Source organism: Salmo salar, unplaced genomic scaffold (assembly GCF_905237065.1).
Source record: "Salmo salar unplaced genomic scaffold, Ssal_v3.1, whole genome shotgun sequence".
NCBI classification, from domain to species: Eukaryota; Metazoa; Chordata; class Actinopteri; order Salmoniformes; family Salmonidae; genus Salmo; species Salmo salar.
The window spans coordinates 217752-235555 of record NW_025549797.1 but is presented as its reverse complement, the minus strand read 5'-3'; the positions used below and the strand labels follow the sequence as shown (position 1 = coordinate 235555).

Genomic DNA, 17804 nt, shown 5'->3' with positions numbered 1-17804 from the left:
ATTTAGATATACATTTCCAGCATGGTCCTTTAATAGATGATATTGTATGTCAACAGTGATGAGTATGGTTTTCACACAGTGCGTGCTTGTGAAACCTTTTTGCTCATAATGGAGGGACACAGAAGATACATCTGTTTACACATTTCCTATGTATACGTTCAGGAATATTCAATTGCAACTGAGAAGTAAACTGCTTCTCTCATCTTAAAGTCCCTTAACATCACCTACCCAAAGGGTGGGTTTTTGTACAGGTCTGGTCCTGGTTTGTATCAGTGTGGTAGTGAGCACAATAATACACAGCTGTGTCTTCAGTCTGCAGACTCTGTCCTTTTAAAAACAATGTGTTGCTGGAAGTGTCTCTGGTGATGCTGAACTTGTTTTTTCAGTGAATCTTTATAAGCTGTGCTTCCACCACTATTAATATATCCAATCCACTCCAATGTTTTCCCTGCAGGCTGTCGAATCCAGAATGTAGCAACACTAGTAACAGAATATGAGACCTTACAGGAGATGGTCAGTAGTTGACCTGACTGGACAGTCATAAAGGCTGGCTGAGTGAGTTCTTCACACTGAACACCTGTGGAAAAAAGCATTTAAAATGATACTCAATACAAATAAAATCATATTAAAATTGGAATAAAATGAAAGGCATCGCTGATTGTGTCTTTCCCCTTAAATCCAGAGACTCACAGGATACAGCTGCCAGCAGCACAGCAGCAGCGATCCAGGGAACATGGTTTGTGTTGAAGCTGAAGTGGTGGGAGCTGCTCTTCTCAACTCTCCGTGCACTCAAAGGGGATGTAATAGGATAGACAGACAGACACTGTTTAAGTAGGAATCCAGTAGGTCCATAAGGTGGGATTCCATTGACGTAGTAAGATGGAAGGGGAGGAGGTATACCGTAGAGGTGGACATAGTGAAGCACTGATCCATGTCTTGATGAAGAGGGTCAACAATTAAGGATTTGTATTTTATTGAAACAAGTTTGTTAGACAGTGAGGGAATACTCTAAAATATTAACGTTTACTCAAATGTATTGTACTATTTTAGAGTTTGGAACTAGCCAATACTTTGTTATCTTATCAAAGATAATCATCTAGTATAAATTAAATTCATCATTACATGAGGGGTTTTGACTTTATTTTAATACAGTAAGAATGTTAATGTCACCCCCTCCTGATTGATACATGTAACTCCAACTGTTTAAGGGGTGAGTGGGTTTTTGTACAGGTCTGTATCACTGTGAGACTTGGGCACAATAGGTTCTGCCCTGTTAAAGTCACTGTATTGCTGGAGGAGTCTACTGTGAATCCTTGTAAACTGTTTTTCCAATATGTGTGCTTCCAATCCACTCCAGTGCTTTCCCTGCAGGCTGTCAAGTCCAAGCTTTGTAATAGATTCCTACATGTTATGAGTGTTATATCTAGCCTAGCTGTAGAAGAACGCACATCTGCACAGTTTCACATTGTACATCACTCTGTCGTTTAATGACATGTGCCACTCATTCTGACAACCCATTCATCCGTAGAGCAGCACACTGTCGTAAACCATAACAACGTACAGTATGACGTACAGCACGTCGTACCATACATAACATTTCCCCCCTTTCCAAAACCAGGGACTGGTACCATATATAAAATGTCCATAGGGCAAGAACCTAGAGTGATACCTGTAAGAAATAAACATTAACCCTAAAACGGAAGTACTCTCCAAACTAGCCAGTTCAGTCCATTAACCTGTTGGGGCTAGGGGGCAGTATTGACACGGCCGGATAAAAAAACGTAACCGATTTAATCTGGTTACTACTCCTGCACAGAAACGTAGAATATGCATATAAGTATTAGCTTTGGATAGAAAACACTCCAAAGTTTCTAAAACTGTTTGAATGGTGTCTGTGAGTATAACAGAACTCATTTGGCAGGCCAAAACCTGAGAAGATTCCATGCAGGAAGTGCCCTGTCTGACAATTTCTTGCCCTTCTTGATTATCTCTATCCATTACAGAGGATCTCTGCTGTTACGTGACACTTCCTACGGCTCCCATGGGCTCTCAGAAGGCGGCAAAAAAGCTGAATCGTGGCTTTGCAGGCTCTGGCTGAAAAAAAAGTAGCTGCTTTGGGTAGTGGCTGGTTACAGTCCACTGTGAGACTCAGGCGTGTGCCCGAGTCGACCTCATGCTTTGTTTTCTTTCGTCTGTTTACCTAAACGCAGATTCCCGGTCGGAATATTATCGCTTTTTTACGAGAAAAATGGCATAAAAATTGATTTTAAACAGCGGTTGACATGCTTCTAAGTACAGTAATGGAATATTTAGAATTTTTTTTGTCACGAAATGCGCCATGCTCGCCACCCTTATTTACCCTTTCGGATAGTGTCTTGAACGCACAAACAAAACGCCGCTATTTGGATATAACAATGGATTATTTTGGACCAAACCAACATTTGTTATTGAAGTAGCAGTCCTGGGAGTGCATTCTGACGAAGAACACCAAAGGTAATCAAACTTTTGTAATAGTAAATCGGAGTTTGTTCAGGGCTAAACTTGGTGGGTGTCTAAATAGCTCGCCGTGATGGCTGGGCTATGTACTCAGAATATTGCAAAATGTGCTTTCACCGAAAAGCTATTTTAACCTGTTATGGCTAGGGGGCAGTATTTTCACGGCTGGATAAAAAACGTACCCAATTTAATCTGGTTACTACTCCTGCCCAGTAACTAGAATATGCATATAATTATTGGCTTTGGATAGAAAATACCCTAAAGTTTCTAAAACTGTTTGAATGGTGTCTGTGAGTATAACAGAACTCATATGGCAGGCAAAAACCTGAGAAGATTTCATGCAGGAAGTGGCCTGTCTGACAAGGTGTCGTTCTTCTTGTCTCTGTTTATTGAAGAGTGAGGATCTTAGCTGTCCCGGTGACACTTCCCCTACGGCTGCCATAGGCTCTCAGAAGGCGGCAAAACGCTGAATCGTGGCTTTGCAGGCTCTGGCTGAAACAAAGTAGCGCGTTTGGGTAGTGGCTGGTTACAGTACTGTGAGACTCAGGCTCGTGCCCGCGTCGACCGAAAGCTTTGTTTTCTTTCCTCTGTTTAGCTAAATGGACATTCCCGGTCTGAAATATTATCGCTTTTTTTACGAAAAAATGGCATAAAAATGGATTTTAAACAGCGGTTGACATGCTTGAAGTACGGTAATGGAATATTTAGATTTTTTTTTGTCACGAATTGCGCCTGCGAGCGACCCTTCTTTACCATTCGGATAGTGTCTGGGACGCACGAACAAAAACGCCGCTATTCGGATATAACGATGGATTATTTTGGACCAAACCAACATTTGTTATTGAAGTAGCAGTCCTGGGAGTGCATTCTGGACGAAGACAACAAAAAGGTAATCAAACTTTTATAATAGTAAATCTGATATTGGTGAGTGCTAAACTTGCTGGGTGTCTAAATAGCTAGCCCGTGATGTCTGGGCTATGTACTTAGAATATTGCAAATGTGCTTTCACCAAAAAGCTATTTTAAAATCGGACAAATCGAGTGCATAGAGGAGTTCTGTATCTATAATTCTTAAAATAATTGTTATGCTTTTTGTGAACATTTATCGTGAGTAATTTAGTAAATTGATAGCAAATTCCCGGAAGTTTGCGGGGGTATGCTAGTTCTGAACGTCACATGCTAATGTAAAAGCTGTTTTTTGATATAAATATGAACTTGATTGAACAAAACATGCATATTGTATAACATAATGTCCTAGGGTTGTCATCTGATGAAGATCATCAAAGGTTGGTGCCGCATTTAGCTGTCTTCTCGGGTTTTTGTGACATTATATGCTAGCTTGAAAAATGGGTGTCTGATTATTTCTGGCTTGGTACTCTGCTGACATCAATCTAATGTTTTGCTTTCGCTGTAAAGCCTTTTTGAAATCGGACAGTGTGGTTAGATAAAGGAGAGTCTTGTCTTTAAAATGCTGTGAAATAGTCATATGTTTGAAAAATTGAAGTTTTTGTATTTTTTGAGGAATTTGTAATTCGCGCCACGCCTATCACTGGATATTGAGCAGGTGTTCCGCTAGCGGAACGTCTAGATGTAAGAGGCTAAAATCGGACACCTCGATTGCACAAAGGAGTTCTGTATCTATAATTCTTAAAATAATTGTAAAGGCTGTGAGGCAGCCCAGTCCATCAAACAGAGTTGGCTGTTCTGTTGCCATGTGCAGGTAACCTGGTGGATAGCTGACCCACTGTGATCTCTCAGTGTGAATCCCAAGCCTGTGAAGAGGTCGAGGCCCAAGAGGTTGGCACCCCGCTTTGCAACATGAAATGTGAATGATGAGATGCTTGGTGCCGTAGTGTACTGGGACCTGGAGGGTGCCTACAATGTCTATCTTGGATCTACCGTACCCACACAGGGCAGTGGAGGGCTGTTGGAGTGGTAGGTGACTGAAAAACTTGGAATAAGTGGCAAGGTTGAGCAACGACACCGCAGCGCCAGTATCCAGCAGCAAAGGCAAACCCACCTCACCCAGCTGCACAGTGCATGTCCTGAATGACACATGGTTGGTGGAGACAGTTCGGATTTCCGTGCGTTCATGTTGAGAGATGAGATGAAACTAAGGGCCTGTGCTTGGTGGAGCTAGTAGCTGGGGCAGTACAACACACTTTCGCAAAGTGATTGTATTTTTGAACAGTTCTTGCATATTTTCCCACGGGCTGGGCAGTTTGAAGCCCTGAATTGTGAGAGCTAGCCCCACAGTTGCCACAGCTACTTCTGTTTGTTTGTCCGTGTGCCTGCTGCACGGGCATGCCGGTGTCTGTGTCCATGCAGCTATCGACGTGGGAGGCCGTGCGCAGCGCGTGATCGTTGTAGGCGCCTGCTCGGGCTGAAGCTGCTGTGTGAGAATGGCTGGGGACCGAGTGTATGCTGCAGAGCTGTCTGTTAGCATAGTAGAGCATTCCAACGCCGCTTCAACCTGAGTGCTATTTTAATAGTTCCATCTAATTGTAAATTATCCGATTCCAAAAGCAGTTTCTCCCTTGTCTTTTCACATAACGTCCCCTCTATCAACTGATCCCTGATGATCTCATCCGAAAGTGTCCCGTAGTTACAAGAGCTAGCCAAATCCCTGAGATTAGCCACGTAGCTTTGAATGGACTCACCCGGCCGTTGGTGTCTCTTCCGTAGCCGGTAGCGTTGGAGGAGCACTCGCTCTTTCCCCGCGAAGTGGTTCCAGGAGGCTGACTGCAGCAGTGAATGTAGGAGCCGATCCAAGCGCTCTGAAAATCCTCTGTCCCTCTGTAGCGAGGCAGTGACGGAGCAGTGCTGTCCCTCCGCTTGTCAGAGATTGTAGAAAAGTCCATAGCTTCGAGATAAGTGTTAAAGCTTTCAAGCCAGTTATTCCACGGGACTGGAGGTTCGCCAGGCACGGCAAGGAGTGGTGCTGGCGGTGGTAAACTCAATTCAGCCATCTTTGTCGCCAATGTTATATCTAGCCTAGCTGTAGAAGAACGCACATCTGCACCGTTTCACATTGTACATCACTCTGTCGTTTAATGACATGTGCCACTCATTCTGACAACCCATTAATCCGTAAAGCAGCACACTGTCGTAAACCATAACAACGTACAGTATGATGTACAGCATTTCGTACCACACATAACAATGAGCCCTTGGAGGAGATGGCTGAGTGAGAGGCTGGCTGAGTGAGTTCTTCACAGTGAAGACCTGTGGACAAAACATTCAAAATGCAACTCACTACAAATTAAATATTATAAACGTTATAACAAAACTAAAGCCATCGCTAATTGTTCTGTCTTTCCCCCAAAGTCAGAGAGACTCACAGGATACAGCTGCCAGCAGCAGCAGCAGCAGAGATGCAGGCAACATTTTTTGTTGGTTACTCCATGATTGAATATAGTGTTATTTCATAGTTTTGATGTCGTCACTATTATTCTACAATGTAGAAATTGTAAAAATAAAGAAAAACCCTGTAATGAGTAGGTGTGTCAAATTCTTTGACTGGTACTGTATACATATTTTTTATATCATAATGCCTTGTATCTTTTTGATAGTACAGAGCTTAGATCTTCTTGTTCGGTACTGGCCACCTTTATCATATGAATGACTAACATGTTAAAGTAATGGATCATGATTGAGTTCATTGAATGTTTGATAGACATCAATTAGAATACCATCAAGTCATATCAGGAGAATAATTGGTAAACAACTCAGATATACATTTCCAGCACCACCAGTGATGGGCTTGTGTTCGTTTACAAATTTGATGAGAATCATCTCTGTTCTATTTAATTGAATGAATCCTATTATACAATGAATCCCTGGATGAGTTTTTGTACAGCTCTTGCCATGGTTTGTATCACTGTGTCTCACAGACACAGTAATACTCAGCTGTGTCTTCAGTCTGTAAGTTGTTCCCTTGTAGAAACACTGTACTGCTGAAGCTGTCATAACTAGAGCTGATCTTGCTGTTCAGTGAATCTACAGTGTAAGTACTACTAGTGCAAGTATAACCAACATGCTTCAAAACTTTGCCTTCAGCTTGTTGTATACAGTGAGGACAGTAAGAATATATAGAAAACCCAGAGAATTTGCAAGAGTTGCTGAAAGACTCTCCTGTCACGTTCTGACCAGTAAAGTGGTTATTTGTTATTAAAGTTTGGTCAGGACGTCGCAGGGGTATATGTTTTATATGGTTCGGGGTGTGTGTGTATGTAGAGGGGTGTTTGATTTATGTATTCCGGGGTTTTGGTCATTGTTCTATGTTAGTGTATTTTCTATGTTCTAGTCTAGTCTTTTTAGTTCTATGTTTAGTTTATTGATTTGGCCCTTCAATTGGAGGCAACTGTTCCTCGTTGCCTCTGATTGAAGGTCCTATATAGAGGGGGTGTGTTTTGTTTGGGTTTTGTGGGAAGTTGTTCTTTGTACTGCTGTGTGTGAGCCTACAAGACTGTTTGTTCGGTTATTGTTTTGTTTATTAGTCGTGTTCACAATAAAGTTAAGATGAGCACTCATCCCGCTGCGCCTTGGTCCAATTACACGACGACCGGTACATCTCCTGGTTCTATAACCACTGGACCAGACTGGATGAGTTCAATACCACAGCAGACACCTGTAATGAGAAACACACATCAATACACAACATTGTCAGTTTTCATCAGAAATTAGATTTGATCATTTCAGAGTTGTAATAAATGTCCATTTGTACGAACAGAGAAACTCTCTGCCAGCAGCAGAGATGCAGGAAACATGGATTGTGTTGAAGCTGAACTAGTGGGAGCTGCTCTTCTCTTATTTCCAGTACTCAGAGGTCCTCTAAGGACAGACAGGCATTGTTTAAGTAGGAATCAGAGGGAGAGTTTGCATTCACATGGAGAGATGGTGGGAGATACAGTATATAATAGACACTTCAGGACCATTACCACCTGAAACTAAATCATTTAGTTCATCCACTTGTTCATAAAACTCTTTGCATACGTCAGCAACAAAAGGCAGATAAGGATACATTAATTTTATTCTAAAATAAAAATTCTAGAAGAATGATTGTTATGAACTGAAATATTACATGATACATCAAGACATTGCAGATCCTCCATCAATTAACTCGAAGTATTGTGACATCAGTAAAATGAAGATAATGGGATATTTCTTGGTGTATCAACAACACTATAACAACATATCTAACAGGTGTGTTATCTCTGTGTCACTGTATGATAATACGGTATGTGAACATCTATTTGGGTCTCATTTCCTTATCTCAGCCAGACTGATGTGTGTGCTTGTGCAAGTACTTCCTTTCTATTACAGATGGTTTTTGTACAGATTCTCCCATTAGTTTAACCACTATGACTCTCTAGCACAGTAATACACTGCTGTGTCCTCACTCTTCACGCTGTTCATCTGTAGGTACAGCTTACTGCTGGAGTCGTATCTGGAGATGGTGAATCTACCCTGGACTGACTGGGAGGAAGAGATTGGACTACTACTTTAGATGTGCTAATAAAAACAATCCACTCCAGTCCTTTCCTAGGAGCCTGTCTGATCCAAGCCATCCCATAGCTACTGAATGTGAACCCAGAGGCTGTACATGTCAGTTTGTGGGACTATCCAGGCTTTTTAAACACTGGAATAGACTCAGTCAGTGTTTGACCATGAATACATGTGGAAATAGAGAGTGCAGATACTCCGCTCTCTCCACTGGCTTCCAGTCGAAGTCGCATCCGCTACAAGACCATGGTGCTTGCCTACGGAGCTGTGAGGGGAACGGCACCTCCGTACCTTCAGGCTTTGATCAGGCCCTACACCCAAACAAGGGGCACTCCGTTCATCCACCTCTGGCCTGCTCGCCTCCCTACCTCTGAGGAAGCACAGTTCCCGCTCAGCCCAGTCAAAAAACTGTTCGCTGCTCTGGCACCCCAATGGTGGAACAAGCTCCCCCACGACGCCAGGACAGCGGAGTCAATCACCACCTTCCCGGAGACACCTGAAACCCCACCTCTTCAAGGAATACCTGGGATAGGATAAAGTAATCCTTCTAACCCCCCTTAAAAGATTTAGATGCACTATTGTAAAGTGGTTGTTCCACTGGATATTATAAGGTGAATGCACCAATTTGTAAGTCGCTCTGGATAAGAGCGTCTGCTAAATGACTTAAATGTAAATGTAAATGTAAAAGCTAATGTGTCCATTTATTTCCTTCATAAAAGTAAAACATACTGTTTCCTCATCTGTTAGACTGTCAGTAAGAGTATTCCTGTGGTAGGAAACATGATCTGTGTAGTTCTCTAAAGGTAGTTGAGACAGTCCTCAGCAGAAACAACCTTCAACAGAGACTAATAAAGATGGAGGACTGGTGAGTTTTGCATGAGCTCCTCCTTCTACAAGAGGCTTTGATATATACCCACAGTTCACCTTTGATATCTTTTGTGTATATTTATCTTTATTTTACTGAGTAAGTTGAAAAACACTCATTTACAACAACGATATGTGGAAGAGATGCAATGTCAAACTGTTGATTAGTTAGTTATGAAAGTGGATCAATGTTTCTGTACCATTTGTTACTGAAGTGTACCAGAGAGAAACCATGTTCTCTGAATCAACCCCTTGAAAAATATCTTTATTGAATAACATTGTGGAAAGGTTTTCAATAACATAGGGGAAATCCTTAACTTAGCCTGCCTCCTAGAGTGTGAAATTGGAACTAAAGGTCACATCTCTGCTCTTCAGCTTCCATGTTCCATGTGTCCCCAGATAACGGGTTTTGTACAGCTCTGGCCATGGTTTGTATCATTGCGGGAATTGCGAGCACAGTAATACACAGCTGTGTCTTCAGTCTGAAAGTTCTTCCCTTGTAGAAACACTGTGCTACTGGAAGTGTCTACTGTGTAGCTGATTCTGCTCTTAAGGGGTCTATTATGCCGGTGCCGCCACTGCCAGTCCCGTAATCCCCATAACCAATCCACTCCATGGTTTTGCCCTCATAATGTGAAATCCAGTTAGTACAATAGCTAGCAAGAGTATGACCAGAGGGTCTTACAGGAGATTGTAAAGGTGTAATGAATACTCAGGGAGAAAAGGTGTAGATTCACGCGCAGAGCACGGCAGGTGTTTATTTCACCTTGGTAGAAAGCAGGGAATGTAGTCACAGGCAGGCAATGGTCATACACAGCTAGGCAAACAGGCAGGTGAATCAAAACTAGGACTGAAGGCTATAACTGGTTTTCACAAACGAGCTAGGAAAAGGCTTAGTAGAGTCAAAACTAACAATACCTCACAAAGGCACAAACAGAATGAACTGAAGTAAATAAGGTGCTGATGAGACCATGTGAATAACTAACACAGGTGAAATCAATGAACAAAATGATAGACAGGGCTACGTTCAAGAACACAAAAACAGGGCTACGTTCAAGAACACCAAAAACATGGCTACATTCAATAACACAAGGTTGACTAAGAAAATAAATACAGAACCTTACGAAAGGATTCTCCTGGCTTTACAACAATTGAACCAGGCTGAGTTAGTGTGATATCACAGTAAATACCTGTACGGATAAAATACACAAATATATTAACATTGTTCACAAACAACCTTAAAGCTACATTAGAATTGTTTATATTTCTGCCAATCCAAATATGTGTCGAGTTCCCCCCCAAATCCAGAGAGACTCACAGGATGCAGCAGCAGCAGACATGCAGGGAACACGGGTTAATTTTGAAGCTGAACTGATAGAAGCTGCTCCTCTCTACTCTCGAGGACACAGAGGGACACACACAGAGACTGTTTATATAAGGGAGAGGTGGGGAGAAAGAGAGGAAGACAGGAGTGTGGTACAATCTGCATAGGGAGAAGAGGCAGGTGTGGGAGGAATGGGAATAGCAGTAAACCTTTCTTTCATAACTATATCGAAAGTTTTCTTTCATAACTATGCCAGATTTTTTATATTCAATATCTATTGTACTAAGCTAGATTGTTACTAGTGAGTAATAGTTAACCCACTGGGCACCGACATCAGTTTAATGTCTAGTTTTGATTTACATTTGATTTAGTTGTCATCTAACGTGAATTCAAACACACAACTACAAAAAAACACGTTTTTTGGATTTTGGTAAAAAGTTGAAAGAAAATTTATAAATTACCGAAAATTCCTTTACATTGATGGCTTCTTGCAAATCCAATCATTTTTCCACCTTGTTTTAATGTCAACAGATGGAAAAAGAATATTGTTTTTAAACGAAGTGACGTGGAAACAACGTTGATTCAGACAGTTTGTGTCCAGTGGGATGACTCTTAATACTAGCAAAACCGATTGCCAATATTTTTGCATCACAAGTCAGAAGTGATAGTGGTCTCCAGTTATTTAATTTCATTAGAATTTAGATATTCATTTCCAGCATGGTCCTTAATAGATGATATTGTATGTCAACAGTGATAAGTATGGGTTTCACAGAAATGCGTGCTTGTGAAAGTTTTGCTTCATAATGGAGGGACACAGATGATACATCTGTTTACATATTTCCTATGTATACATTCAGAACATTAAACTGCAACTGAGAAGTAAAACTAAATATCTGTGTTTATGAGTCCCATCATCCACCCAGAAGGTGAGTTTTTGTACAGGTCTGGTGCTGGTTTCCAAAATTGCAAGAGACTCACAGGAGGCAGCTGCCAGCAGCAGCAGACATGCAGGGAACATGGTTTGTGTTGAAGCTGAACCAGTGGGAGCTGCTCTTCTCTACTCTCTAGGACTTACTAGGACATACAGATACGGGTTTTGAAGTAGGGGAGAGAACCATGGTTTGCATATAAGAGGTTAGAAACACTTGTAGGACCATCACACCTATTACTGGACACAACCTTTGCACTCTGAAAAACTCAGAGACCCTCTTTAGATTATATTTTTGAACAGGAGGGTGGGGTAAATATGAAACATTACATTTACAGCATTAGTTAATACTTGTGGTGGATGAAACATATTTAAGACATTACTTTTGTTTTGACAAACTAAAGCATTTTGAATCAACATCCAAATTATACTTTTTTCTTGCAATAAAATGTATTATCAGAGCCTTCATCAGTACTCGGTCATTATTTTAATCATATAGAGAGAGAGTGCCCCCTGTTGGTGCATCAACAACACTAGCAGCATGTATTTAACAGGTGTATCATTGTGTTATTATTTGATACATCATTAGAATTGTTCCTCATGTATCCCCTTGTCATGGTTACTGGTCACTACCATACGTGTGTCTGTGTGTTTGTGCACGTCCTTCCATTCTCTACCAGATGGTTTTTGTATGGCTATTTTCATTATTTTAACCATAGTGAGTCTCTAGCACAGTAATACACTGCAGAGTCCTCGGCTTCAACTGGCTCATGTGCAGATAGAAATTAGTGCTGTCCTTGATGCAGTGAATCGTCCCTGTACTACCTGGGCGTTGCTCTTGTCACTGTCAGAATAATAGTAAATTATCCATTCAAGTCCTTTTCCAGTTGCTTGGCGGATCCAGTACATATTAGTGCTGCTTAGAGTGAATCCACTGCAGGCACATGTGAGTTTGATGGATCCTTTGGGTGTCCCCCGTACTGTTCAGCCTGTGTGAGTACGACCTGACAGTGGACACCTGAGGAGGGAGAGGAATGACAGGTCAGATCAATCAACGAGTCACATCAGTGTCACAGCAACACAAGTTATACTGATCAGATTACAGTCAGGAACTCACAGGAGGCAGCTGCCAGCATCAGCAGTAGAGATGCAGAGAACATGGTTTGTATTGAAGTTGAACAGGTGGGAGCTGCTCTTCTCTACTCTCCAGGACTCAGAGGGACGTACTCAGGACTCTCGGATACAGAGAGGTTTTTATATAAGGAGGAGGGAGAGAAGGGGAAGAGAGGGCTGGGTGAAATTTGCATAAGGAGAGGATATATTATTAATGGAAATATCAGTAGGGAAACAATATGTAATAACTGTGCAAGCTATAAATACTCTAGTGTTGTCAGGGTGTCAAAAGGAGCGGACCAAAGTGCAGCGTGTGTTTCGTTCCACATATTTATTTACTCTGTGAAACTATGCAATACATCAAATAACTGAAATAGACAACCCAAACCGTGACACAGAGGAGAAACAAACACTACTCACAAATAATCACCCACAACAACCAGGAAGAAAAACCCCTACTTAAGTATGATCTCCAATTAGAGACAACGAGGACCAGCTGCCTCTAATTGGAGATCATCCCAAACAAACCAACATAGAAATACAAAAACTAGAACCTAAGAACGTAGAAATATAACACATAGAATAAACCCCCTGTCACGCCCCTGACCTACTCTACCATAGAAAATAACAGCTTACCATGGTCAGGACGTGACAAGTGTGTTCTCCATGTAAAAATATAGACTTATACTGGAGGATGATGTTAGGCAGGACTGTGATACAATGAGCTTTACACTCTGCCAATATGTTTTGTATCACAACCCAATAGTGTGAATTGTCCCCAGTCTTTATGTTGTTGCATAAAAAATGTATTTATATCATAATACTTTGTATCTTTTTTGATAGTACAGAGCTTAGATCTTCTTGTTCGTTACTGGCCAACTTTATCATGTGAATAATTAAAACATTAAAGTAATGGATCATGAATGAGTTCATTGAATGTTTGATAGACATCAATTAGAATACCACAAGTCATATCAGGAGTATAATTGGTAAACAACTCAGATATACATTTCCAGCACCACCAGTGATGGGCTTGTATTCGGTTACAAATTTGATGTGGTGAAGCATCTCTGTTCTATTTAATTTAAGGAGTCTTATTATACAATCAAACACTGTACTGCTAGAGCTGTCATAACTAGAAGTGATCTTCAGTGAGTCTACAGTAGAAGTACTACTAATACATGTACAACCAACATACTCCAAAGCTTTGCCTTCAGCTTGTCGTATCCAGCGAGGACAGTAAGAATATATAGAAAACCCTGAGAATTTGCAGAAGATGCTGAAAGACTCTCCTCGTTTTATAACCACTGGACCAGAATGGATGAGTTCAATATCACATCAGACACCTGTAATGAGAAATACACATCAATACACAGCATTGTCAGTTTTCATCAGAAATGAGACATTTTCAGTTCAGAGTAGTAATAAATATCAATTTGTATGAACAGAGAAACTCACAGGAGACAGATGCCAGCAGCAGCAGAGATGCAGGGAACATGGCTTGTTTTGAAGCTGAACTAGTGGGAGCTGCTTTTCTCTTCTCTCCAGTACACAGAGGGCATCTAATGACAGACAGACACTGTTTAAGTAGGGAAATAATCAGAGGGGAGGGTTTGCATTGACATGGAGAGATGGTGGAGATACGGTATATAAGAGACACTTCAGGACCACCACCACTATTACTGGACACAACCTTTACAATGTGAAAACTCACAGACCCTCTTTAGATTATGTTTGTGATTGTACCACATGCAACTAAATAATTTAGTTCATCCACATGTTCATAAAACTATTTGGCATACAGATGCTGCCACCGCCGTGCTTTACAAACAAAAACGATGGGCATTATGGGCAAACAGTTCGATTTTGTTTCATCAGACCAGAGGACATTTCTCCAAAAAGTACAATATTTGTCCCCATGTGCAGTTCCAAACCGTAGTCTGGCTTTTTTTATGGCGATTTTGTAGCAGTGGCTTCTTCCTTGCTAAGCGGCCTTTCAGGTTATGTCGATATAGGACTTGTTTTACTATGGATATAGATACTTTTGTACCTGTTTCCTCCAGCATCTTCACAAGGTCCTTTGCTGTTGTTCTGGGATTGATTTGCACTTTCGCACCAAAGTACGTTCATCTCTAGGAGACAGATTGCATCTCCTTTCTGAGCGGTATGACGGCTGCGTGGTCCCATGGTGTTTATACTTGCGTACTATTGTTTGTACAGATGAACATGGTACCTTCAGGCGTTTGGAAATTGCTCCCAAGGATGAACCAGTCTTGTGGAGGTCTACACATTTTTTTCTAAAGTCTTGGCTGATTTCTTTTTTTCCCATGATGTCAAGCAAAGAGGCACTGAGTTTGAAGGTAGGCCTTGAAATACATCCACAGGTACACCTCCAATTGACTCAAATGATTTCAATAAGACTATCAGAAGCTTCTAAAGCCGTGACATCATTTTCTGGAATTGTCCAAGCTGTGTAACTTCTTATGGGCGGGTGGGAAGGTAACATCTCACCTGGCCAACATCTGGTGAAATTGCAGAGCGCGAAATTCAAACTACAGAACTATAAATATTTAACTTTCATAAAATCACAAGTGTAATATATCAAAATAAAGCTTAACTTCTTGTTAATCCAGCCGCTGTTGTATCCGATGTGAAATGGCTAGTTAGTTAGCGGTGGTGCGCGCTAATAGTTTCAATCAGTGACGTCACTCGCTCTGAGACTTGAAGAAGGGTTTCCCCTTGCGTTGCAAGGGCCGCGGCTTTGTGGCGCGATGGGTAACTATGCTTCGTGGGTGTCAGTTGTAGATGTGTGCAAGGGTCCCTGGTTCGAGAGAGGGTTCGAGAGAGGGACTGAACCTACACTGTTACACTGTGTCAGATTTCAAAAAGACTTTTACAGCAAAAGCACACCATGCGATTATCTGAGGACAGCGCCCGCTTACAAAAGCATGAACAACATATTTCAACCAGGCAGGTGCGCCACGAAAGTCAGAAGTAGCGATATAATAAATGCCTTACCTTTGAGGATCTTCTTCTGTTTGCACTCCAAAAAGGTCCCAGATACATCACAAATGGTACTTTTGTTCGATAATGTCCTTCTTTATATCCATAAAAACTCAGTTTAGTTTGCGCGCTTCAGTCATTAATCCACCCAGTTTGAGGTACAAAATCAGATTCATTTGACAAAATCCTCGCTCACATTCTGCACTGTAGATGGCGATAGTGCTGACCGCCATCACCAGCTGGAATCCATCTGAAATGTCTCTTTTATCATTACCATTAGTGTCCCTATACTGCCTGTAGGCCCATGGTGGATTGTCAATGCTAAACCGCTGGCAGAGAGATTCTATCTCTGTTTCTCCATACAGTGCTCCTACGTCCTCCGGATAGTATTGCGCGTCAAGCACCTTCAGCTCCTCAATGAACTAGCTGAATCCTGTATTGTCCACTACCCGTCCCTCCTTGAGAGAACATTCTAGCCTCCATGTTCCTCGCCAAGCTCTCGAAAAACTCCCTCTGATTAAGGACTCTGTTGCTGGGTCTTCCACCATGCAGTTTGATGCCTTGGAAAGAGTTCTCCTGAATGCCTCTCTGGCTGAGTTGTGTGTGTCACCTGGCTGCTCTGCCATTGCACTGAACACCCTCGCTTCCCTGGTGACTACCCTGTGTGCAGTAATCATTGTGCAGTCTCTCTTTTGGCGCTCGGGTGACAATTCAGTTAGTTCTTGAAGTGCATCACACATATGGCTTAGATTGTTTACAAACGCATGCGAAGATATGCGCATGGCAAGGCCACTCTAGATCTGATGGGTCATGCCGTCGTGGGAAGCATCCTCAGCTGCTGTGGTGATATGCTTGGTCATTTTCCACACAGACTCTACAGTTCTAAAACTGGATGCCACCCATCTAGTGTCCAAGATCCTGCCAATTTTGCACAGCTGAATGTCTCAAATCTCTGTGCACTCCCTCAGCTCCATTCAGTGCCAAACAGTTATATTAGGGCTAGGGTTAGGGTTAGGGCCTGGAGCCGTGTTGCTACTCCGCTCTTGTGTCCCAGCATGACAGACGCACTATAATTCCATTGAGGGTTTTGGAGAGAAAGTCCTCAGTAAACTTTACACCCTCTAATGAAGATTACAGACAGATTCCCCCAGCAGATAAATCCTCCAGGATCAACATAAATGTTTGCCGGTACGTCCATATCTGCCAGTTGAAGTCTGATGTACACAATCAAGGAACTCTTTTTATTCAAACTAGTAGCCTCATCGAGCAATAGGCTGATTTTGGGAGAGCACTGTAGAATTCTTTCAAATAGTTTCCGCTTAATTTCGGATGAAATATGTTGCTGTATGTTGGAGCAAGCAACAGTGGAATAGAGAATTCTCCCCATGTCAAGTCCATTTAACTCCTGACAGTCAATTTCTTTCAAAACCGTGAGCGGATCTACGACGTGTAGCCTTCTTGTAAGCTGTTTGGAAGACTGGCTGTAGTGTCTATGTTTTTATTTTGAGCGTTAACTACAACCTGTGTTAAGGTGTCCTCTTTAGCCTTGTCTACAATGCTTGCTGCCGCTAAATGGGCCTTGGTTTGGGCATGTTCAAAAACCTTTTTTTCTGAGGTCTCTTTGTTGCTTTTTTTACATTGGAGGAAGAGGATGTTACTGTACATTCCACCCACTCTTTTGCTAGTTTCATCCTCCAGTCTTTTACGGGCCCAAACTCCCTACCTTGTTGCATTTTGTACAGCCCAGCTTTGAATTTGCATAACAATCCAGGGGTTATAAGTTTGCTTGGTCTTGAACTGAGCCTCTGTCCAAATTGCACCTGCTTACTAGCTAGTTGAGGTGCCGGTGGTGATGCTGAACTAGCGAGATAAGCAGCACTGCTAGCTAAGGAATCGCCATCAGCAGCAGTTTGCTTCTCATTCCTCTCATCCGGCACTGACAGTTCTCTGTCTCGTTTCGGGTCTCGATTCACCATATTTTTCAGGATTTTGGGACTTGAAAAACTTCATCAAAGTTGATTGTCTTTTCTTATTCATTTCTGATTTGGCTTTCCCTCAGTTTCAAATTCACTAGGGAGCCGACTAGCCTAGACTACGTGACGTGATTATGTAGGGACCTCTTCACTAGCTAACCACTACCAAGTCCTGTTTCAAGTTCAGTTACTTACCTTGCCGACACGCCCCATAGCCTGTATGTACAAATAAGAGAGCAGGTCTGAAATCAGTGTGGAAGTATTACGATGATTGCACAGAAGAATTGCAGCACTTTACATTATGGTTTTTCTGGGAGCCGGGAGAAATAACCAGGAGGCAACTTGATCTGAGAGGTGCCGGATCCTGTTACCGCAGGATCCGTATAAAAGTAAGCACTGGACCCAGGGATGTGTGGCTTTGGGGGACCTTTAACAGAATGTGACTGATAGAACGGGTGTTGTATGTGGAGGATGAGGGCTGCAGTACAGTAGGTATCTCTGATAGGGGGGAGTGAGGCCTAAGAGGGTTTCATAAATAAGCATCAACCAGTGGGTCTTGCGAAAGGTATACAGAGATTACCAGTTTACAGAGGAGTAAA

At 42.0% G+C, this 17804-nt stretch overlaps 1 pseudogene; it reads right to left on the bottom strand.

Annotated features, from left to right (window-relative positions):
* Positions 1 to 202: 202 nt before the first annotated feature.
* On the bottom strand, positions 203 to 735 carry LOC123738806 (Ig heavy chain V region 5A-like; annotated as a pseudogene).
* Positions 736 to 17804: the final 17069 nt, after the last annotated feature.